The sequence below is a fragment of the Stegodyphus dumicola genome, chromosome 1 (genome assembly GCF_044657685.1).
Source record: "Stegodyphus dumicola isolate Sdum_Otavi_A_Nest chromosome 1, ASM4465768v1".
NCBI lineage: Eukaryota > Metazoa > Arthropoda > Arachnida > Araneae > Eresidae > Stegodyphus > Stegodyphus dumicola.
In genome coordinates, this window is record NC_140768.1 from 24,150,938 (window position 1) to 24,175,327 (window position 24,390).

At 33.6% G+C, this 24,390-nt stretch overlaps 1 protein-coding gene across 1 annotated transcript in view; it reads right to left on the reverse strand.

Annotated features, from left to right (window-relative positions):
- LOC118197703 (uncharacterized) overlaps nucleotides 1–23,886 on the reverse strand; it is an 88,603-nt gene extending 64,717 nt beyond the window's left edge. The window contains exon 1 of the mRNA XM_035369241.2: nucleotides 23,586–23,886. The gene's annotated coding sequence lies outside the window, so the exon portion shown is untranslated. The remainder of the gene's footprint in view (nucleotides 1–23,585) is intronic.
- Between the last annotated feature and the right edge of the window lie 504 nt (nucleotides 23,887–24,390).

Genomic DNA, 24,390 nt, shown 5'->3' on the forward strand with positions numbered 1-24,390 from the left:
GGCGTTCTCTGTGGTGCCGGGAACACCGGAATTGGAGAGACAATGAATGGGGACGAGTACTCTTAACAGATGAGAGCAGATTCAGTCTGAGTAGCGATTCTCATCGCATACTCATCTGGAGAGAGCGGGGAAGCCGCAATCATCCCTCGAACATCATTGAAAGGGACAGGTATGGAGGTGGCGGTATTCTCATTTGGGGAGGCATCATGCTTGGTAGTCGTACAGACCTTCACATCTTCGACGCAGGTTCAGTCAACGGGACCCGTTATTGTAACGAGATTCTTCTTCCATATGTGCGTCTTTTTAGAGGCGCTATGGGCCCGCATTTCCTTTTCATGGACAACAATGCACCATGTCATCGCACAGTAGCTGCCGAACAGCTCATAGAGAGTGAGGATATTGAACGTATGGATTGGCCAGCACGATCTCCGGATCTCAATCCAATCGAGCATGTATGGGATTTTCTAGGAAGACGCTTGGCAGCTCGTACCTTACCACCAGTAACGATTCCGGAGCTTTGACGAATGGGCAGCAATGCCTCAACAACTCATTGACACCCTCATTCTCAGCATGGGCAGACGCTGTGAAACCTGCCTAGCAGTCAGGGAAGATCATATCCCCTATTAAAGACCGGATGTTTCTTGCTGGACACCCATCACAGGGATGTTTCGGCCTTCAGTCGCATTGCGCTCCATGCTACTTTTTCAATAAAGCTTCTTTTTATCCCTCTGATTTCTCTTTTAGTAAGTGTTGCTTACATTACTCATGTCCTTACGTATTGGGGATCTTACGGTATTAAATGTGTTGATTTGGAAAGCTTTTGCACAAAGTTATATTGAAAAAACCGTCTCGTCCTTAAATTTTTCACACCCAGTGAATATAAAAACAGCAAAACAACGTATCTTTAGAGTTTCCGATCAATAAAAATATTTTTTCCATACAGTGTTACCATTGCTCGCTTTGAAATTTTTGAGTTTGTTAATCAAAAATTCGTTAAAGTTTTACAAAATTTGAAATAGATAACAAAACAAATCCGAAATTCGGGCCTCTAAATGCCCATGTCTGGTTAAAGGGCTACATATTCAAAATTTGATGGCTCTAGGTACCACTGGTTTTTCACAATCCAGAAATCAGAAATATTCGTGCATTCATGCAGATTCTTCATTATTTAATTTCTTTATTATTTGGTGGTGGTAATACTGGCGGATACATATTATTCGCCAAACCAGTATTATTCGCTATGGTAATTATTAGTTATGGTTGGTGGTAACATTGGTGGTGGTAAAAAATATTGGTGGCTTATAATATTGGTTTGGTCAGATATTTGGTGGCAACTGTTTGAAAAGTGAACCAACGCAGAGAGTGAAACAACGCAAAATGCCGTTTTGAGACTAACAACCCTTTGTGTCTTGGGCTAATAAGAATAAAATGAAACATTGGCAAATACAAAACTTAGGCACCGAAATGTCGCTGTAGTTTCATATGTTGGAAACCACAAACTTTTAGTACTTTGTATATGAAGGACACAAATTATTCTATGCTTTCGAAGAATACTGAACATATTGCTTATTCTCAAAAGATGCAATATTTTTTTCCTGAAGCTTTGATTTCAATTACGAAAAATCTAGATAACCTGTAGCACTCTTGAAACAAATTCAATATTTACACCGTTCCACGCCCCATTTATTTCATCCTTAAAATCTACAATCATAACTTACTTTGATTCGATGTGCTAGCAGCACGGCATGACAATTTTAATTCCAGAATGTTTGACCAGTAGTCCACACCTGAAAAGAAACTGAGCCGATCTCCAGCAACTAAAAGTTAAATTCGGGAGAAAGGGCTTGTTAAAGCCAAACAGAAATTCTAAACATTTTGTTGCGCCATTTTGGATTCAAATTTAGTTGGGCGCCAATGTGATGTAGCCGTTCCTCAATATACACTAATGCCGGCTAGCTTTAAAAGGATTTATTAACAGAGCACACAGGAACGGTTACAAGCAAAAGAAATATACATAAAAAGGAAACATATACCAAATGGAACATCAAACATTAGAGTAACAGAGACATAGTAAACTATCATCATGGAGGCTGGAGATCGACTGACGTTTTTTTATAATGCCACTAGATGGCGTTTTAAATAAAATAGTTCGGTTACAGTTCATGAGTTCATGGCGTTGAATAAAATAGTTCAATTACACATAAATAGTTCTGTTACACTTTTAAATTTCAGCATCAACAATATTTCCATTAGCAAACCGATGGCATCAAGACTTTTTCGCAGAATAGTCTAACAATAACACAGCAATAAAGAGGAATTACAAATGGCAACCATATGTGACGAAGTGTAAAATTATATCTGCAAGTGTATAGTTATGTTTTTTGAATTCTAGCTTCAGGCAATCCATTAACGGATTATGTAAATCTCCCAGATGCGAAGTTTGGGAAGAATTAGAGGAAAAGGATAGCATATATATCAACACTTCTTAAAATAGTACTGCGCAGAATGACACCCACTTATTAAAGAAACTTTTCTTGCATACCGCCTTTTTCATTCTTAAATAATAGTGAGATCAGCGAAGTGCAACGAAAACGAATTCGAGCGCAATCCAACTTTTCTGCACAAAGAACTCAGCTACCATGAATTCTCATTACTTCAATGAGTTGTCGGAGTTGCAGTTTCAAAAGATAGTACGCTTCGCTACTTTCTTACCAGTTAACTTGAGTAGGTGGAACCAAGTTTGGTCATTTTAATTAATAGTACATAAAAACGCCTGACGAACCAAATTAGATAATTTTATTTTTAAAACACGTTTAGTGTCAAGTCAACAATATTAGACTCTGAAAGTTGCGTACCAATACTTTGAATGCAACATATTACTATATAAAAATATGCATCCAATTTGAAATGCCAAGTTATACTTATCACATCCGTCTCAATCACAGTGTTTATAAACGCTGGAGCTGTAATTTTGAGGAAATGTACTTGATATTCTTTAGGTTGATAATATTGCTATTTAATGTAACAATTAATGCAATTTTGTTCTCTCGCTGAAAGTGTAAAAAGTTTGTCTACCATTTTATTAGCCTAAAGGGGCGTTGGCCCATAAGGTAAAGGTAAAGGTAAAAGTATGGGGGACACCAGCGATGTACCATAGGTCAACTGGTAATGCCTTCCCATACTAACTCTTTGAAAAAAAAAGGGGGTGAATTGAGAGTTTTATAAGCATTTGCATGGACTGAAGCTTTCCAAGAGGTCTAGAGTTTGCCTATTATGGTACATCGTGCAATGGGCTCTTGTCTCGAAACGGTGTTTTGCGTCGAATCACTATAAATGGCTGTATCACTTTTCAAATTGTTGCCATTAAATACTATCGCCCTGTATTATATTCAGAGAAATTAAATAATGAAGAATCTGCATGAATGTATGTATGTTTCTCGCATTGTGAAAAAACAACGGTACCCAGAGCCATCAAATTTTGAATAACGTAGTCTTCCACTCGAATATATGGGCACTTGGAAGCCCGAATATTGAATTTGTTTCACTATCTATTTCCCTTTTTTTATCATTAATGAATTTTTGACTAACAAACTCAACGGAATAAAATATATTTATCTCGAGGCTACGAGACTGTCTATCGGAAATTCTAAAGATATGCTGTTTATAAAGACTTTTAACTCAAATGCTCTCAAAACGTGTATGCATGTGTAAATGAAAATAACGCTCCTTTGGGCGTACTGTAAAATACAAAAGCTTTCAGAATTTTTTTAAAAATTATTTTATATATCTTCCTTTTCTTCGTTAATTTTTGAATTGGGGGAAAATGTTACTGTCATCTGACTGAAAATATTGTTCGGTGTATTAAAATTTCAAACAAAGGCAAGCTATGTGTTGGCTTGACTCTGCAAAGAATCCTGAAAGAGTCAATGATTTCTGAAATGCTGCGTTCCATGCATCGAGCTTCAGCTATCATTCCACATGCAGATTCAGTTCATTCCCGTCGTACAGCACTTATCACGTTATTAAACTTTTAAAAGGACATTTAATGTTCCAAAAGATAGCACAGAATACCATCTGACTTTTTATATACTTTGAATGCTATATGAGTCCCATATGTAAATTTGCTTAGCGATCCCATGAGTGTTGGCACATATGTTTGCAATGAAAAGTCTTGATGCACCATTAAAATATCAAGAATTATATGTTCCGTATAACCTTCCGAAAAATAATAATAAAATAAATAATTGCACCAGTAAAACTTATCATACATAAATCGGTATACTATTGGCGATATAATCTATATGAGTATCCCTCATTTATTATACTTGGTTCAGAGTTCATTTGAAAAACAAAAAGGTAGCAAGATTTAACCAATTTTATTGTATTCAAATCCTACGTTAGCAACCGGGACAGTTGTCCACTGAATGACCATTCAGAGATTTCAGAGTAAAATTTTCAGGAAAATAATACATGGTTAATGACTTCTGCTATTCGTAAGAGCTGAATGACAATATAAATTATGCAGGCGTTAGCAAGGCGCACCTGAGTGCAGAAAATTCACAAAATCAAGGAGTTAAAGTTTTTGTCTACTGCGATCTTACTTTAGATTATAACTTCAAACGTCCACATTCAATTTTTTGCAGTATGGTAACTGGTAATTCCTTCTCTGTAATCTTTTGGTAATTCAGTATGGTAATTCCTTCTCTGATTGTTCATTTTTGTAATTAATGATTCTCCTACTGTAACAGAGGTGACAGTGAAATCACTCATCACTTTTGTTCATTTTGAAGACCAATGGGATAAACTTCAAGATAAATCATTTAAACACTTGATGCAGATGACGATTAAGATTTGGATTCCCTGAATTAATCCTTAATGACCTTGCAGCTTAAATGTAGGCAAACACAATTTTCCATTATTTGCAGAAATTTGAGTGACAAACAACAAGGCAACAAAACTCAGGGTCAAATACTTAATACCGCGTGATTGTATTGAAACAATAAAGTGTCTGCGTGAGAGCAATTACATCTTACTTTTTCACGCTGCAATTCAGACATTCAAATGAAAATTTCAATCCGTGTTTTATTCATCCCTCAAAATTCAAAGCACATCATCTCATGATTTGAAGGACTTTCTGGAAGCATTGTATCCAGAAATTTAGAGTTTAAAAATGTGTTATAATAAAAAGCTCATAAATCTGGAAATTTTTGTGACCATCAGCACAGTCAAAGCCGGTAGCAATAAATATGCTAATACACTTCACATTTTATCATACAGTCTTTAAGCAGAGTCGTAGCTAGGGTTTTCAGCGTCCAGGGACAACTGAAGATTTCGTGTCCCCTACTGCTTCCTAAGGATGGAAAACCTTTAATTCTAAAATATCGTAACATCAGTTTGGCGCCCTTTGGATTCTGCGCCCGGGGACAGATGTCCCCCTTGCCCCCCTCTAGCTACGCCCCTGTCTTTAAGAAAGGTTATATTCACTGGCCTTAGTTTAATACATTTTGTATTTCTATGTAATGAATTAGTAGTTCAATATCAATTACTCTTCACAGAGAACTTTTAGAAAATTAAATTAGTTTCAAAAGTGATACACTTGTTAAAATACTATTGCATGCCCAAAATAGACGGTTTAAATTTCTGAAAAAATAACAGAAAATTCTTGAATTTCCATCCCGCAATGTAACACAAAATATGGTAACGAATAAACTTAGTTCCATTTATATATAATACATCTTAGATAAGTGAAATTAAGATTAATCAATAAACATTACAGTTCACTTTTTAACGATCGACGAAGACAAAATATGTAGGGCTTATTTTTTAAAACCCGTAGATTTATACACATAGTTAATTAAATAATGATAGTAATTAAAATTAAAGTCCCTAGTTTAATTTTGCTTATTAAACTTAGTGTTGCTTTAGAAATGAAATCTGCTTGAATTTTCAGATAATTGTAGCGCATATGAATAATCAATGTATCGAAAATATCTCTTTTCATGGCTTTTTAATTTAAACATGCAGATAATAAAATTATCAAAAATTTATTTTAAAAATTAAATAAAAAATTTGAAGTCCATTGATAATATGATGTGACATAAATAATTTAAACACTAATCGAACGAAAAATGCATTCATTCATTCAGTTTTTATTGCTTTTTGAAAAAGTTCTCGTCACATCAGTTTTTTATGCATAAATTTATGCATAAATTTATTTGAATTTAAATTTAAAGAATTTTATGTCAGCGATATAGAATTAACTGGTTAATAGTATTACTAATACAACTAACACAATAGCTTTATTTTTCAGTTTATAACTGCTCTTTTAAGATGCACAACTAAATTATTTATGGAAGTTTAGATAACCGCTAAAAAAAGAATTTTCGAGTAATTTAACTCCTGAGTTTGAAAGTTCTGTAAATAAACCGTCTCAGATAAGGAGCCTACTCCATTATTTACTAAAAGTATAAGATATTTTCTCCCTCCTTTCTGTATGTCTTCGTGGTGTAATGGTAGTACACTTGGTGCGTATTCGAGAGGTCGAGCTTCGAGTTCCGGTGAGGGCATTACTCATTCTTCGTGTTTCCCGCTTTAAAATAACCTCATAAATCCACAACGGCGCTCGAACTAAAAGGTGTTGGATGATGATTCTTCACCACCAGTATTTGGCGACTGGATCCCCAAATCCCCAGTCGCCCTTTAAAAGGGGGAGTATATGAGGTACTTTCTCCCTCCTCTTTGCATACCTTCGTGGTTTAACGGTAGCACACTCGGCGCATATTCGAGAGGTCCAGATTCGAATCCCGGCGATGGCACTGATCATTTCTTTGTATTTCCTACTTCAAAAACCCTAATGACTCTACAAATATGCACATTAACTTGAGGTAATTTCATGTGGATTATAAACTCGTGATACCAATTTTATCTCAGTTTTAACCAAACGATTATATTTATATCAATGTGCGAGAAGTATTGTAGAACATGTGCGTCACTCATCACTTGTCTTTCAAAGTAGACATCAGCAAAATAACCTTCGAACACACTGACTTATTAATTAATGCAATTTTGAATAGATATAAAGCTCGAAAGTATAGCTTTCACATGCGGTGTTATGTAAAAAGCGCAGAGTTGAAGGTTCATTGTAAGATTAAAAAAGATTACTGTTGTCCGAACTTATTACGAGTCACATATCTTTCTTTTTCTTTTACAGACTGATCATTTATAATCATACATATATAAACATGTAAGCAGTTTAAAAGAATTGGACCAAAAATTGGTTTTCGATTATAAACACATAATGAGCAAAATCTTTATCAAGAAAAAAAAACCCAGTATATCATAAGACCGTTTCCTGTTATAAATATTGTTAAAATATTTTTAGATGACTATAAATATTAATTAAACATTTATATGCCTACCTTTCATACGCCAATTCATGATTAAAGCACGCAAAACAAAAATGTCAGCCGATGACAAATGTGACTACAATAAGTCAAAATGCTCTGCGTCAGCGATCCACTACATTTTTGTACCTTAGACCCCATTCTATAAAACCGGGGTAGGTGGGCACATTTATTTTTTCAACGTAAATTTATGGGATGATGTATTTAAAAATACGCATAATATACAAAAAAAGTTCCAAAAATATACTTTTAATATATAAAATTATAGATCATATCCTTATCATACGTAAAATAAACCAATAACAAAAAAAAAAAAAAAAAAAAGAATCTGAAAGGTTTCAGATTTTAAATTACGTCCAAAGGGGCTTTTTTTTTAATGTTTTGCGTGTTACCTTTATTGATTAAATATCATGTTCTTTGCACTTAAACCATACAATTCAGTTCAATAGAAATGTCGCAAAATAATTTTAAGATGAGCCTTTCTTTAGAATTTTCGATACACAGTTCCGCGCGCTGGAGATAAAAAGGTTTTCCTCCCCCCCCCCTTAGAGTGTTGCAATTGCTCGTTTTGAAATTCTTGAGTTTGTTAATCAAAATTTCATAAAAGTTTTACAAAATATGAAATCGATAATAAAACAAATTCCAAATTTCAAATTTGGCCTTCCACGTGCCCATATTCGTAGAAGGATTACGTCATTCAAAATTCGATGGTTATGTACCGTTGTTTAATCACAATGCCAGAAATATACAACATTTATGCAGACTTTTCATTATTTAATTTTTTCAAATATAATTCATGGCTCTAACATTTGGTGGCAACAGTTTGAAAAGTAAAACGGACATTTATAGTGATTCAACGAAAAATCGCAAAAAGAAAACAATAGTCCTTCAGGGACAAAGCCCCTTTGGACTAATAATACAGACAAAAGTTTGCAAATTCTTTGGTTACCATTTCATTGGTAAAAAAATTCTTTATAAAAATGTAATTATTAAAGTCAATGTGATCTTTGGCATTGCATTTCATCGGCCACAGCTTCACAATTAGGGCCAAGATCTGTATTTTGATTCTGTGATATTCATTGTTGAAAGTAATGATTCACACAAATATCTGGAACGAAAAAACGATTCTGTCTTACACTGTCTTGTATGATGCCCTTTTCAACAACGGAAATTTTTTATATTCCAGAGATTGTTACTTTTAGTATGTTGGATTTTAAAACTGGGCTATTTGCAAGATCCAAAATTTCTAGCTCCAGCTCTTCCGTTCTTGTTCGAATTAACTCTGTAGTGTAGCAAGTATTTCAGTTACATTTACTTCGTATGTAAAAAGCTAACCAACGTCTCGATAATCATAAACTGTTGAAATCATTTTTAAAACTTGTCTTGAAATAATTGAAGGTTGATAACAAACGATGACAAAGCTTCGCCTATCATTTTTTCATGTTTTCGAAATGCACAAATTACTTTATATGTAGATATGATATGCACAAAACCAGTTTAGCTTTAACCGACTTAACAAACCCTATCATTAAAGCTGCATGTTTTGTCTTTTGCCTGTAGCTCCAGTTTTAATTCAGTTTCTCAATTACATTTGTGAGAAAAACCCACATTTACGAGCCAGAGAAAGTCCGTTAATTCAGCAAAATTTATTTTTGGTAATGAGATAACTTTTATTCATTCAATTAAATTTAAGACTCTTGAAAGAACTTGGACTTTACACAGTCAACGTACTTCAGCATGCGGAATACGATCAGGGTCTTTAACCATTTAAATGCTACACTATGATGCAACGTTAACATATATTTTGTGCTGAGAAATCAATTTAAAACTCAAATATAAGGATTATAAAAAAAGTGAAAAAATTAAAAAATAATTTTTTAATGATTTATAACATCTTCCATAAGTGGAACATTGGCGGGAAACAGTTTTTTTACATGATTTTATAAAGCATGATTAACGACATTTAAATTCAAAACGATACTTTTGACCGCAATTGTTCAGTATTAGTAAGTGAATTTCTAAATGTTATTCGGAAATAATATACATTAAGCAGAAAAATAGGCAAGTTACATGCTTAGAAGCACAAAGCTACTCCACCAAAGTTTCTCCCAAGTCGCACTTTCGAGACATTCGCAAGTTAAATTTCGCCAATTCGCTCGGTAGAACGGGAGATACAGAACTGTCCCTTTTGTCTATGGGTGCACAGTGTACATGCATCTACGCATGTATATAACATCTTTATCTAGCATGGACACATCTCTTATCTACGTAGAAATATACGTATACGATAAGTAATTCATTACAGCAAAGCATACAGGGACTGCTAACACCACGAAAGATTTCCTAAGGTAAATCCAGTGGTATTTAAATATACACATGGATTTTTGCCACATCAAATAGGCAAGCACGCACTAATACACAGCTGTTGCCATACCAAAGTATAGAGATGACAATTATAAAATGCAGTCAAAGTGCAAGTACATATAACAACCCTCTCTTTCTTCTAAAGGTAGAGTTTTTTTTTTTTTTTTGTTGTTGTTGTTGTTTTTGGTAGCAATGCTACATTTTACTGGACGTTAAGTAATTAAAAAAATGTTACCAAGTAACTTTTCAATTCGCATAAAACATTTTCTCTCAAAATTAAATAAATTTACCTCTCTCAAAAGACACACTTTGAAAGAACATTTCAAACATGAACAATTATCTTCGCCTGGAAATTACCTTAGCAAATAATTGCGCATACAATTAGGTCAGCTAAAAATAACTCGCTAAGTTAAGGAGAAGTACACTCTTAGTACAATTTTCTTATGTTTGCGTACTATTGTTATTAACATGGAGGCTATTTTTTTCCGGTCTCTTATCGAACATTAACTGCAATGATATAAAGAAGTGCAAAAAAGTTATCACAATCGCTTACGGCTAACTTTCACTTTCCTTGTTGTTTGCTGACCTCAGTTCAAATTCGTGAATGGAATATGCCAATTTTTATACGCATTTCCTTCTCGCGATGTGAAAGGAAGAGGAATTTAATATCACTTTCTTTGCTGTCTCAGTTAATAAATGTTATTTATGTGGTCGTAAATTAAATCTTTCTAAAATTCGCTGCAAATTTTGTGATAGTATTTCAGATGATGAAAAAGACTAAGGCCAATTTCCACTCAGGAACTAAAAATTTACATTTAGATTTCCACTAACAGGAACTAAATATTTCCATTCGCGTTCAGAAACTAAAAAATCGAATTCAGATTCCCATTACCAAAAACTAAATTTCGGATTCAAATTCCCATTGTAATCCGAAAGCGGATTACAGTCAATGTTTATAAATAAAAGCTTTTGTTGTTTTATATGTACTATTTCTGTTGCCTTTGCAATATCTGTTAATCCAAGAATAATTTCATAGCACTTGTTATTGTTTTAAGAGTGATTATCAGCAAAAGCATAAACCGTGAAAAGTCTGAGAACAAACAACAATTTAAACTTTAGATATGGAAAAAAAGACCGATGGTCATATGCGATTATACATTCATAAGTTCGCAATTTTCTAAAATTCCTTGAAGTGCTATAAAGAGGATTATCAAGCAGAGATAAATTAAAGGTAATCACAAACTTAAATACAAAATTTTCATAGGTTTAATACTGATTATTAGATAATTCTGCATTCGAAAAGTTACGAAAAATGCAGTTTCTCTTTCTATTCTTGGTATAAATCCACTGATCCTTTAAATTGCTTTTGAATTGCTAAAAATATTATAGCAATGATATTGTATTATTTTACAACAAAACTAATCATGTACGCACGTAAAAGTGTTTTTAATATCGCAGAGAGCATTAACTTGACTCGAGAATGTTAAGATTGAAAAAGCTAAATTTATTTAATGTTAAAAACAGCTTAGTATTAACCATATTTTTTAGTTCTTTTTCATTACATTCTAAAACCTTACCGTGCATTCGATTGCTTATAGACCTGAAAATTGGCGTGCGTAGACGAAATGGCAAATGGAACTTTTGCCCACGCCAAAATCTAGTAAAAATCGTGTTTTTGCATATAAAGCAATGGGAAGCAGGCGCTAAAAAGTGTGCAACTGTTGCGACTGTGCCGGGCGGCGGGATTTAGGACGGGTAATAGTTCTTTTGGGAGGTATCGGGTGACAGAATTTAAAACCTGAAGAGAATGCATCGGAGAGGGCAAGATGAAAAACCTAACGCTGGTCTTGGATGATTAGTATATATATCTTCGTACTGATGTAATACAATGTATTTCTGGTAGATTCAAATTAAATAAAAACTGTATTAATATGGTTTATTTCTCTCTCGAATATTTGCCTCTTGACCGCCCAGACGGTATAGTGGTTAGAGGAGCCAACTGCAATACCAAAAGGCCCGGGTTTGGATCCCGAAGAAGGCATGGTTGTAAGTGTCCGTCCCTTCATAGGAGATAAAAGTGGTGGCCCACCCATTAGGTGTCTCCATAATAAACTGACCGCCACTTCAGGTCTTGTAGTGGCCAAGACAAAGTCGGTTGAGGGTCCGCCATTGGAAAAAAAATATTTGCCTCTTGTCTCTAGGAAATTTCCTGCGGGCACTCGTGTACCTGAGTTGCTATTCATATCTTCTCGTATGAATGACATGAAGATGGCAAGAAAGGTAACCAGTTATATGATAAATGTCATCCTAAGAGATGATCAACCACGTGTAATGCATACAAGCTAGCGTTTTAAAAATTGTAGCCGGTGAGGAAAGAGCAAAACACTTAAAGTGTAGCCAGATTATCCCAGATATGTCGGATAAATGACAATTCTGTGAATGGAATAATCAAAGATAAATTTGTTTGAGTCACTGTAAATATTCACGTTTGTTAAAAATGTTAGTATTTTGCAAGGTATTCCTTCAGATAAGACAGAACATACTTCGTGATACAATTTGAACATCCTTATCGTGGCCAAGCTCCCCAAAACTAAAGGTAATGGTGTACCTGAGTTGCTATTCATATCTTCTCGTATGAATGACATGAAGATGGCAAGAAAGGTAACCAGTTATATGATAAATGTCATCCTAAGAGATGATCAACCACGTGTAATGCATACAAGCTAGCGTTTTACAAATTGTAGCCGGTGAGGAAAGAGCAAAACACTTAAAGTGTAGCCAGATTATCCCAGATATGTCGGATAAATGACAATTCTGTGAATGGAATAATCAAAGATAAATTTGTTTGAGTCACTGTAAACATTCACGTTTGTTAAAAATGTTAGTATCTTGCAAGGTATTCCTTCAGATAAGACAGAACATACTTCGTGATACAATTTGAACATCCTTATCGTGGCCAAGCTCCCCAAAACTAAAGGTAATGGTGTACCTGAGTTGCTATTCATATCTTCTCGTATGAATGACATGAAGATGGCAAGAAAGGTAACCAGTTATATGATAAATGTCATCCTAAGAGATGATCAACCACGTGTAATGCATACAAGCTAGCGTTTTACAAATTGTAGCCGGTGAGGAAAGAGCAAAACACTTAAAGTGTAGCCAGATTATCCCAGATATGTCGGATAAATGACAATTCTGTGAATGGAATAATCAAAGATAAATTTGTTTGAGTCACTGTAAATATTCACGTTTGTTAAAAATGTTAGTATTTTGCAAGGTATTCCTTCAGATAAGACAGAACATACTTCGTGATACAATTTGAACATCCTTATCGTGGCCAAGCTCCCCAAAACTAAAGGTAATGGTGTACCTGAGTTGCTATTCATATCTTCTCGTATGAATGACATGAAGATGGCAAGAAAGGTAACCAGTTATATGATAAATGTCATCCTAAGAGATAATCAGCCACGTGTAATGCATACAAGCTAGCGTTTTAAAAATTGTAGCCGGTGAGGAAAGAGCAAAACACTTAAAGTGTAGCCAGATTATCCCAGATATGTCGGATAAATGACAATTCTGTGAATGGAATAATCAAAGATAAATTTGTTTGAGTCACTGTAAATATTCACGTTTGTTAAAAATGTTAGTATTTTGCAAGGTATTCCTTCAGATAAGACAGAACATACTTCGTGATACAATTTGAACATCCTTATCGTGGCCAAACTTCCCAAAACTAAAGGTAATGGTGTACCTGAGTTGCTATTCATATCTTCTCGTATGAATGACATGAAGATGGCAAGAAAGGTAACCAGTTATATGATAAATGTCATCCTAAGAGATAATCAGCCACGTGTAATGCATACAAGCTAGCGTTTTAAAAATTGTAGCCGGTGAGGAAAGAGCAAAACACTTAAAGTGTAGCCAGATTATCCCAGATATGTCGGATAAATGACAATTCTGTGAATGGAATAATCAAAGATAAATTTGTTTGAGTCACTGTAAATATTCACGTTTGTTAAAAATGTTAGTATTTTGCAAGGTATTCCTTCAGATAAGACAGAACATACTTCGTGATACAATTTGAACATCCTTATCGTGGCCAAGCTTCCCAAAACTAAAGGTAATGGTGTACCTGAGTTGCTATTCATATCTTCTCGTATGAATGACATGAAGATGGCAAGAAAGGTAACCAGTTATATGATAAATGTCATCCTAAGAGATGATCAACCACGTGTAATGCATACAAGCTAGCGTTTTACAAATTGTAGCCGGTGAGGAAAGAGCAAAACACTTAAAGTGTAGCCAGATTATCCCAGATATGTCGGATAAATGACAATTCTGTGAATGGAATAATCAAAGATAAATTTGTTTGAGTCACTGTAAATATTCACGTTTGTTAAAAATGTTAGTATTTTGCAAGGTATTCCTTCAGATAAGACAGAACATACTTCGTGATACAATTTGAACATCCTTATCGTGGCCAAACTTCCCAAAACTAAAGGTAAATGGTATTCTATAAATCTTAACTTTCCTTGCCATGACGTCAAGTATTTGCCTCGTATAACGCTCCGTGATCCAGGCCGGATATTTTAACAACGTTCTTCCATGTGCATTACGGAATCTCAATATAAATATTTTTATTCACTAAAAGCTATGTGATTCAAGTTTGCATTTCATAAAATTCTTACCTTAAATTACTGAGAAATTTTGATGACACTCTCAAATCACTAGAAGACAATTTAAGGAACGATAAATGTTTAAGCTTGCTTAAATTAATCGGTGTCAGATATTATGGGGAATAGCAAACGGAAGGAAAAATCTCATTCTTTTTACATACCGAACTGTTATGGTCCACAGTTCATTATGCACCATCTCGTATAACTATCGGGTACAAAGATATTTCCTTTCAGCCAACCTTCCGTCCTTCTAACAGCACTTTTATTTAGTACTATCCACCATCAATATCCCGTATTCGTTCATTTTGTCTTATAACTAGAAGAAATTATGGTATTCCTCCCATGCGCATATCTGTGAAGTGGTTAGGATATCTAACTAAGAACTGGAAAATGTGTGGTTCGATTCCCAGCAAAACCGCAGTAGATTTGCTCCATTTCCTGCTCCGAAATAGCTTTACAAACACTTCTTGACAAGTGAAATGAAGTTAGTCGAATTATTTGATACGTCAGATGGTACTGAAATTATGTCCTGCAAATTTTTTAGTCTACAAACCAAAATCTGAAATTATTTTAAACTATGGCAGCTATGGCTCCAATCTACTTTGCGGAAACATTAAAGTCATTTGCATTTTTGTGGTCATTAAATCGTTTTATCATCTCCAAAACAACCGCTGTTCTGCTGTTGAGATTATTTAAAAAAGGGGTTTTATAGAAAATTGTAATTTATTTTAGAAGTGGCGACCTATATTTTTATTTCGATTGCGCTAAAACTCTGCCATTTCACCTTCTACACTTTATTTTTAATTCAGTTAAAATCTAACTTATTTCCTTAGTAAAAGGTAATATTTTCAAAATATATTTTGAAAAAGTAAAAGTTAATATTTTCAAAATATATTTTGAAAAAGTAAAAGTTAATATTTTCAAAATATTGTTTTGGTTACACTAATATTTCACGTAAGGGCATAAATGCTTTCATTTTGTTGCAGTTGAAATAAAATTTCAAAATTTAAAAATGTATTTTAGTAGTATTTATTCATTATCACTTAAAAATAGATCTGGGCCATCTAATTTTTCATCAGTATCATATGAAATGTACAAATAAGTAACAAATAAGAATTTGGATTTCTTGATTTTAATTTTTTAACATATTTTTCTGTATCAAAATCATCAGCATCAGCATCATCAATATATCCTAAAAATTCAACATCTTATTCAAATACATTTGCATGCATATCAAAACAGACTTCTAGATGCTCTTCACGTGCAATTTTCCGAAAGTTCCGATAAATTGAATTTTTTATTTCTCCTTTTTTTTTCTGCTTCCTTCAGTTCAGTATATCTCGATATTCGACTGCTATGTTTATTGATTAAATGCTATTTCTTAGCGATTTCTAATCACCTTCTGTACTTCGTTTTCAAATAACAACTGTGCAGTATTCCCTTAAATACAGTCTGATGCTTATTAAAATGTTTCTGTCAGATTTTACCATTCATCATCATCTTAAATTTTAACTTGCTAAATGAATTGTTGCTAGCATATTAAAGTACCGTTTTGTTAAACAAATAAAGCAATTTTTATTCATTTAATAAAGAGACTGTTAACTGATTATATAATTATACTACAGTAGAATACTTTAAAAAATTTTTAATTGACTACTTTAAAACATTTTTAGCAGGATTTCATAGAATTTGACTATAAATATGAATTTTAATAGGAATGTAAATCCTAAAATTACTTACACAAAAATGTTTTTTTAAGAATTAAGTTCAAGTGAAAATTTCAGAAATGGCTCGTTTTGTTATCATATCAAACCAAATAGTGTAGAAAGAACTTTTCTTAAATTCTGTATTAAAGGAAAATAGTAGTAAAAAATATGTTTGAATTCATTTATGTCCTAAATTATCATTCAGGGTAGAGGACGTAAAAATATTCAGAACGTTTTAAATGAAAGGAATTTTAATGCATTTTTAGAGAAATTTATCAGAAGTTTATCTGATTTATCTTTTTCTGGAAGATGAAAATGTATGAAGAAATTGTGCTAGTTGTAGGAATTGCTCAAAATGTTTCTTAACTTCTCGTAATCGTAATTCAAGTTCTTTTCAGAAATCCTTTGTTGGGGATTTCTAATTTTTTAGCTGTTCTTTTCAAAATAAATGGAAGAAATTAATTTTAAAAGTCTCAGAGATTTCAACGCTTTGATTCTCCAAGATTTTTCAGTTCTTCAAGATTTTCAATAGTTTAATTCTCCAGTTCTCTACGATTTTCAACAGTATACAGCACGGGATTTAGGAATAACGATTTTAACATTTCTCGTTAAATTCACACTGAAAACAGGTTCAAGTGTTTTAATTTTAAATTTGATAAACGATAGCCTTAAGCATTTTAAAAAAAGTGTTAAGTTTATAAACTCAATACCTATCAGTATAATTTTTGTGGTATTCTTTCGGAAACAAGATTGAAATTTGGGTTCTCTAACAACATTCATCTATATTTACAACTTATCTACGAGTCTATCCATCATTATCTACGAATCCATTCATCTATCCATCACTATCTGCGAGTCCATCCATCACTATCTACGAGTTAATCACTATCTACGAGTTAATCACTATCTCTAACTTATCTACGAGTCTATCTATCCCTATCTACGAGTCCATCCATCACTATCTACGAGTCCATCCATTACTATCTACGAGTTAATCACTACCTCTAACTTATCTACGAGTTTATCCATCAGTATCTACGAGTTCATCACTATCACTAATCTAGGAGACTGTCCATCACTATCTACGAGTCTATCCATCACCAGCTACGAGTTCATCACTAAAACTTATCTACGAGTCTATCCAATACTATCTACGAATCCATCACTATCACTAACTTATTTACGAGTTTATTCCATCGCTATCTATGAGTCTATCCATCACTGTGTACGAGTCTATCCATTACTATCTACGAGTCCATAACTATCACTAACTTATCTACGAGTTTATCTATCAACACTCACAGCTAGTGATTACAAACTTAACAAAAATACAGATTTACAGAGAAGTTTCCTATTAATAAGGATATCAACTTGTATTAAGAAGCTCCGAAATTTAAGATCGTAGTTTTCAACAATTTCTGTTTTAGATCTAGGCCCAGTATTCGTTTTCAGTATCCCAATTAAAAATTGCACAATTATTTTGTATAAATAATAACTTCAGCCTTGATAAGACTACATATATACAATGTGCCTACACTTGTGTAGTTAATTTTTTTGGTCAGTTTTCGTGTAGAATATTTTTAATTATGCTTTTAGTCGCTGCTGAAATATTTTCAGGAAAAATTACTTAATATAGTACAGCTGCAAAGAAAACACTTCTTTGATGTTACTACTAAACAACAGCATTCACAAAAACGTAAATTTACCTATTTTCGTACCAAGAAGTGGGAAGGAATGTTTTCAGTTTTGTCACAGCCATTGATAGGCATTTTACTCTAAACGATCTGTCAAAAATATGTAACCGGATGATATGTCATAATATGGAAACATGTAAATATGTAAAAATATGTCAAAAATATGTTATTTGGTAGAAAGAGATAAACTTTAATTCTTGGAAGATTTAGTCTTACAGTTTAAGAATCTAAATAAGACAAAACAATCATCCTTACAGCTGAAAAGCACTATCTATAAGGATTATATTCGAAGCCAGTTCTTGTAGGAAAGTGGCTTGTATTTACAGTAGACACCAGGAAATATTTTTGTTTCTTTAAGCTGAAAGGGATAATTTTCCCAGAAATGGTATTAATTTCGTTTTGGTATTTTACCTCGTCCACTATAAAATGGCGTTTCACTTTTCTAATTGTTGCCACCAAATATTATTGCCGTGCATTACATTTAAAGAAATTAAATACTGAAGAATCTGCATGAATGTATGCATGTTTCTCGCATTGTGAAAAACCAACGGTACCTAGAGACATCAAATTTTAAATAACGTAGTACCCCACTCGAATATGGGCATCTGGAAGCCAAAATTTGGGATTTATTTTATTGCGTATTTCATATTTAGTAAAACTTTAACGAATTTTTTATTAACAAACTCAACGATTTCGCATGGTCGAATGGTCATTTAATCATCTTATGATAGAGAAACATCGTCCAGGATGCGCAGCATGAGAAAAACTACTAAACTTTTCCATCCTATCGGGCTCATTAGGAATGGAACCAAGGATATAATCATGAGATTGTGTAGCTTTAATCCTTTGGTCACCGAGTCTTAGTCAATTTTATTTCTTTGTTTAATTACATCCAGAGGAAGACACAAGATCATAGTTTATATGCTCTAAGCTTTCAGTTTCCTGTACAAATTTAAATCTTCAGTTTCGTTAACATATTTGCTTGAGTTTTTCTCCTCTTCATGTATTAATCTTCCAAAGTTCTACTAATATACTTCCTTTGACTCCCTATTCAACGTTGCTATTATTTGTTTATTTGTCTGTAGTAGCAATCTTCAATATGGAAGTGAACGGAATAACACCGAAAGCCATAACTAACTTCTTTGAAATGTGTAGCATCATAGTATTCCAACATCTATTCAAATGCGCTATTTAAATAGCTGAAATAGTAGAAGAAAAAATGGTAAAATATGTGGCGGCGGTGATGGTGGTGGTAGGTAATGGATTTTTTGGCGCATAACCAGAAAGGTTGTAAGTGCCAAACAACACAAGTTATCTTGAACCACAAATTAAAACAATAAATATCTACCTCATAAACTAATTAATAAAATGATGAACACTTAGATGAATAAGTATATAAAACTCGGCAAATGACACTCATCAAATGATGAGACACATTAAAAATACACAATAATAAAAACTAAATCAAATTAAATAATAAAGGATCTGTTTCTTTAACGTGTTGAAATAAATTATTATTGACCTCTTTACCGATTATACAGTCAAGTCACACTCGTTAAAATGCTTTAATCTAAGTCTGATAAAATTCGGACACTCTATTAAAAAATAACGTACACACAGAATATTATCACAATTGGGACAAACTGGCTTGCTGTCCGCTTTCAGTCGATAATTGTGAGTGATTTGGGAGTGGCCGATTCGAATTTGAGTTAACATGACTTATTCCCAATTCCACTCTAGGTTTCAAGCTTCTTAATTTATTACTTGACTGGTCATCCTAGATTCCTTGCTATTTATTTAAGATTTTTGCTTGATGACCTTGCTGACATCCCTGAAAGGACGAGTTGACTGGATTCTTCAATAGCAACTTTTACTGTAATATCTAACAACTCGTTACCTTTTATTCCTACAGATACAAAATATGTAAGTTTTCCAAAGCAGAGAAATCATTCAATAATATGCCAAAGTATGGGGATAGGTAATTTTGTGAGTATGAGTGCAAAGATTATTTTGAAGCTAAAACTTTGTTCTAGGCTTTCTTCGGAAAATAATTAAGGTAGGTTTATAAGGTATTTCTCCCGCCTTCGTGGTGTAGTGGTTCTGCATGCCGAACCGGTATTCCGGAGGTCCGTGGTTCGATTCCCTTCGAAGATGTTTGCTCATTTGCAGCTTGTCTGCTTCCAGAAATACCTAATGTCTCTACAGTGGCGCCCGAACTAAAAGGGTGTTTGGATGATGATTTTCCTCACCCAGGATTTGGCGATTGGGACCCCTAAAAACCCCCAATCGCCCTTTAAAAGGGGGAGTATACGAGGTATTTCTCCCTCCCTCGTGGTGTAGTGGTGTTCTGCACGCTGGACCGGTACTCCAGAGGTCCGTGGTTCGATTCCCGGTGAAGGCTCTTGCTCATTTTTCATCTTATCTGCTTCCAAAAATACCTAATGTCTCTACAGGTTACAATATTTATTACGGGAGGGAAAAAAATCTTGAGAATTATTTTCTTAGGGAAGATGTATTTGTGAAGGAGTTTCCTAGGGAAACTGATTCCTGTTTGTCTTAATTGTGGGGAAATCATGAAAATTCCATGCGACCCTCCCATTTGCTACTTAGGAAAAGAGTTCCGGCTTTCTACGATATTATCCACTCTATCATATGGTCTTCGAAAATAATTAAGCAAATTTAGTATTTATTACACAAAAATACAATATTTTAAAAAAATTTTGAAAGATTTCAGGTTTTATGTTACGTCCTAGAGGCTTTTTGTTTAAAGTTTTGCGTGTTACCTTTATTTATTAAATAGCATGTTCTTCGCACCTAAACCATAAAATTCAATTCAATATCAATATCACAAAATATTGAAAGAGCATATCTTTAGAATTTCCGATACACAGTCTGGCAAAGCTGAAGATTTTTTTTTTGGGGGGGGGGGGGGTAAAGTGTTACCATTGCTCGCTTTGAAATCGTTAAGTTTCTTAATCAAAAACTCATAAGTGCCTCACAAAATATGAAAAAGATAATAAAACAAAGTCCAAATTTCAAATTTGGGCTTCCAGATGGCGATATTCGGGCGGAGACGTACGTTATTCAAAATTTGATGGCTCTAGAGGTACTACCGTTGTTTTTTCACAATGCGAGAAACATACATACATTTATGCAAATTCTTCATTATTTAATTTCTTTAAATATAATACAGGTCGGTAATATTTGGTGGCAACAATATGAAAAGTGATTCAGACTTGTTTTCGACACAAAATGCCAAAACGAAATTAATAGTCCTTTTGAGCTAATAACTTTGCATGAAGCATTTTATTTTCAGATTTATGGATACAGTTTGCTTTTAAGTAATAGAACCTAACTCAATTCATATTAACTCAATTCATATATTCAATAAATTCAAATTTGAATTTCTTTCTACATTACAATAAATGTAAAACAAAGCAAATTAGATAAATTATTTTCTCCAATTTTTAAAAACATCATCGTATAATTAATTTTATTCTTACCTTCAAAGTTCACACTTCCTCTCGAAAGCCCGTAGATTATGCTGTCAGCACAAATTACTAATGGCTATGTCGCGTTTTCAATTTTTGCCGGTAAAAATGACTATTTACGTCAGACTTCTTTGGGGTTTTCCTTACATTAAATTTAAATTTAAGACACAGTTTCCTGAGTAATATAACAATGAAGTAATGTCTTCAAGGCAAATAGCGCTAACATGATTTATCCTATTCAAATAGCTGCAATAGAGGCCAAATGGCTAAAAGTAATTTATCTCGGATTCTTTTCTCGATTATTGAACTTTATCTTACTTCTATGCTTTATCCGGATATTACGTGAATACAAGCTAGCTTCTGTTGCAACGTCCTCCATGAAGGAATTCCTCATCTTAGGAATGTAATCTTTGCTTGCTTTCAGTAATTAATAAACTCAAATCCACCTTCCAACTTTTCTTCCAATGTTATACCGATGAATTCACGGCATTGCTTTGGACGACACTCTTATTCTTATTCTTAAAGCAATCTAGAACTAAATTTAATATGTTTCGTTTAATCTATAATTTGACACAAAATACGAAAGATCTTGGCGAAAAATGAATACATAGTTAAGTCGACTATTGATGTAATAGTGCATTGTCAGTAGCATTTAATATTCTGCATAGAAATTCCTAAGGCAAAAATCTTTTATATTACTTCATTTGAAACCAATAACAATCTAGTTATTCGTATTTAAATTCGAATTAGTGTATTTTAAAATTCGAATTAATAAGCATCGAATTTTAATCTCTGATATATGTTAGGTAATGTGGTAGGATAGTACTCGTATTTTATGTTGATATGGCATTAAAGGTTTACCTTTTTTAAACTCCTGCTATTAGCTCACACTCTTCTTATATCCTGTTCAAATTTTCAATCGTTAATAAAATACTATTTATTCATCCACTCAAGTTCAAATACATTTTTTTAAACTTCTAGTGGATGACACTTGATATTAATACAGTTTTTCACTAATTAAAAAATTTTTTTTTTGTATTTTATTTTTCATTATTTTTTTTTCCATTTAAAAAAAATTTTCTTTGTTTATTTAAGTAGAAATTGACTTTAAAATTTTTTTTATATTACTTGTCTTGGTAGAATGCTTTCATTATGCATTTTCTAAGATTAATTGGTCTGCCTTTTTGTAATACATATAAACTTTGTCTAATTCTAACTGCTGCGTTTAATCACACATCAGAAAGAATAGCTTAAGTTTATAAACTTTATACAAAACCTGCCTGATACACATTTTACAGATTCCTCTGCAGAATTTCACTGTAGTAGCTTATAAGATATTTTCTCCCTCCTTTCTGCATAGTTTTGTGGTGTGACTGCAAGCGTGCTCGACGAGTATTCGGCAGGTCCAGAGTTCGAATCCCGGTGACGCCATTGTTGATTTCTTCAGTTTCCCGGCTTCGACAAATTCTAAAAATCTACAAGCCGACACGTGTTTATCTCATTAATGCCATCGTGTTTATCTCATTAATCGTGTTTATCTCATTAATGCCATCGAGTTTATCTCATAATGAGATGACACGTGTTTATTTTATTGCCACATCTACTTTTACGCATTTCAGTCACATTGTAGCGGTCAATTATAATTTATGCTAAAAAATTTAACTACATAAAGAAATAACACTTTTTGTATTCACATTCAGAGTGAATCCTGACGAAATTATGAGCGGTAGTTCATTAATTCATTGATTGTAATTATTACAAAGCGCGTGAAAGCTATTTGACAAATAGGATATTCCTTTGTAGAGTACTTTATAGGGGAAATGGCTCATTTTCATATTTCAAATACAAAAATACTGACATAGTCAGCCGGTTTTCCCAGATTAAAGACCGAATTGAACTACCTGTGTTAAGTGGTCTTATCCATGCGGCTCAAAGGTAGGCGTTTTGAGCAATGGAAAAGACTAAATATCATTCATATGTACATATGCAGAAATATAAGATAAAAGATCTTAAAGATGTTATGAAGACATGAAATAGCAAACAAGTTGTGCTAATTGTTCATAAAATTTGAAGCATTGTTGTTTGATCCGTTAGTTTGCTAAAATAATAAATATAGTTACTTGATACATAAGCAGCTAAAATTTTCATTGATGTAAAAAGCTTGAAAGAACTTTCTTTTACTTATATATAAAACGAATTCTCTAAGTAATCTACAAAAATGTTAAATATAAAAATTTCCAATAGAACATACCTGTATTCAAATTCCGAATGTGTTCCTTTGTTTTGTAATCCACAAGGAATCTGGCAAGATGATCATAATTTGGGACCACAGCACAGCAGGGAAGAAAATAATCCTATAAATCATCCACCAACAGCTGACTTTCTTACGTTCGAAGAGAACTCTTTGCGCGGTTCACAAGGAGCAAAAGAACTTCACGTTTCTTCCGTTCCCGGCCGGAGGTGAGAGTTATTTCGAAAGTGAAGAAAACCAGCAGACGACATCTCCCGAACCAGAGAAAGTCGCTGTCCTATTTCCCAAACGGGACCGAGCGCTTTACCTTTCTTGGCCTACATCGGCTTTTTTCCTGCTCACCCTCCCCATTCTTCTCTTTCCTCCCAACACAAACAGGTTGCGCTCCAAGATTGGCTTGGTCAGTCAAAGGATTGCGTGAAGAGCAGAATTGTTGAGTTGCCCACTCCTCCTCTTTTCGTGACAAGATCTGCTGAATTGCCACGTTTGAATGTGCTTAACCAAGTTGCTCTTCACAACACCGTATATCATCTAGAAATAATTTTGCCATAAATGCTAATCGTCAATAATTTAAAAATGGCACATAACAGGGCATTTTTCATTTATTTCGGTTTATGACGCTGATGAATGCAGTTCGTTGTGGTGATTGCTGCATGTCAGATTCTCATTTCCCTGACGGTCACTGATGCGTTGAAAGCTACACAGCAAATTGTGAGGAAGACTCTGAAAAACTAATGAGTTTAAATTGCTGAAAAGGAAAGCGAAAATAGCTTTTAGATAAAGATTGGTTCTGAGATTACGCACA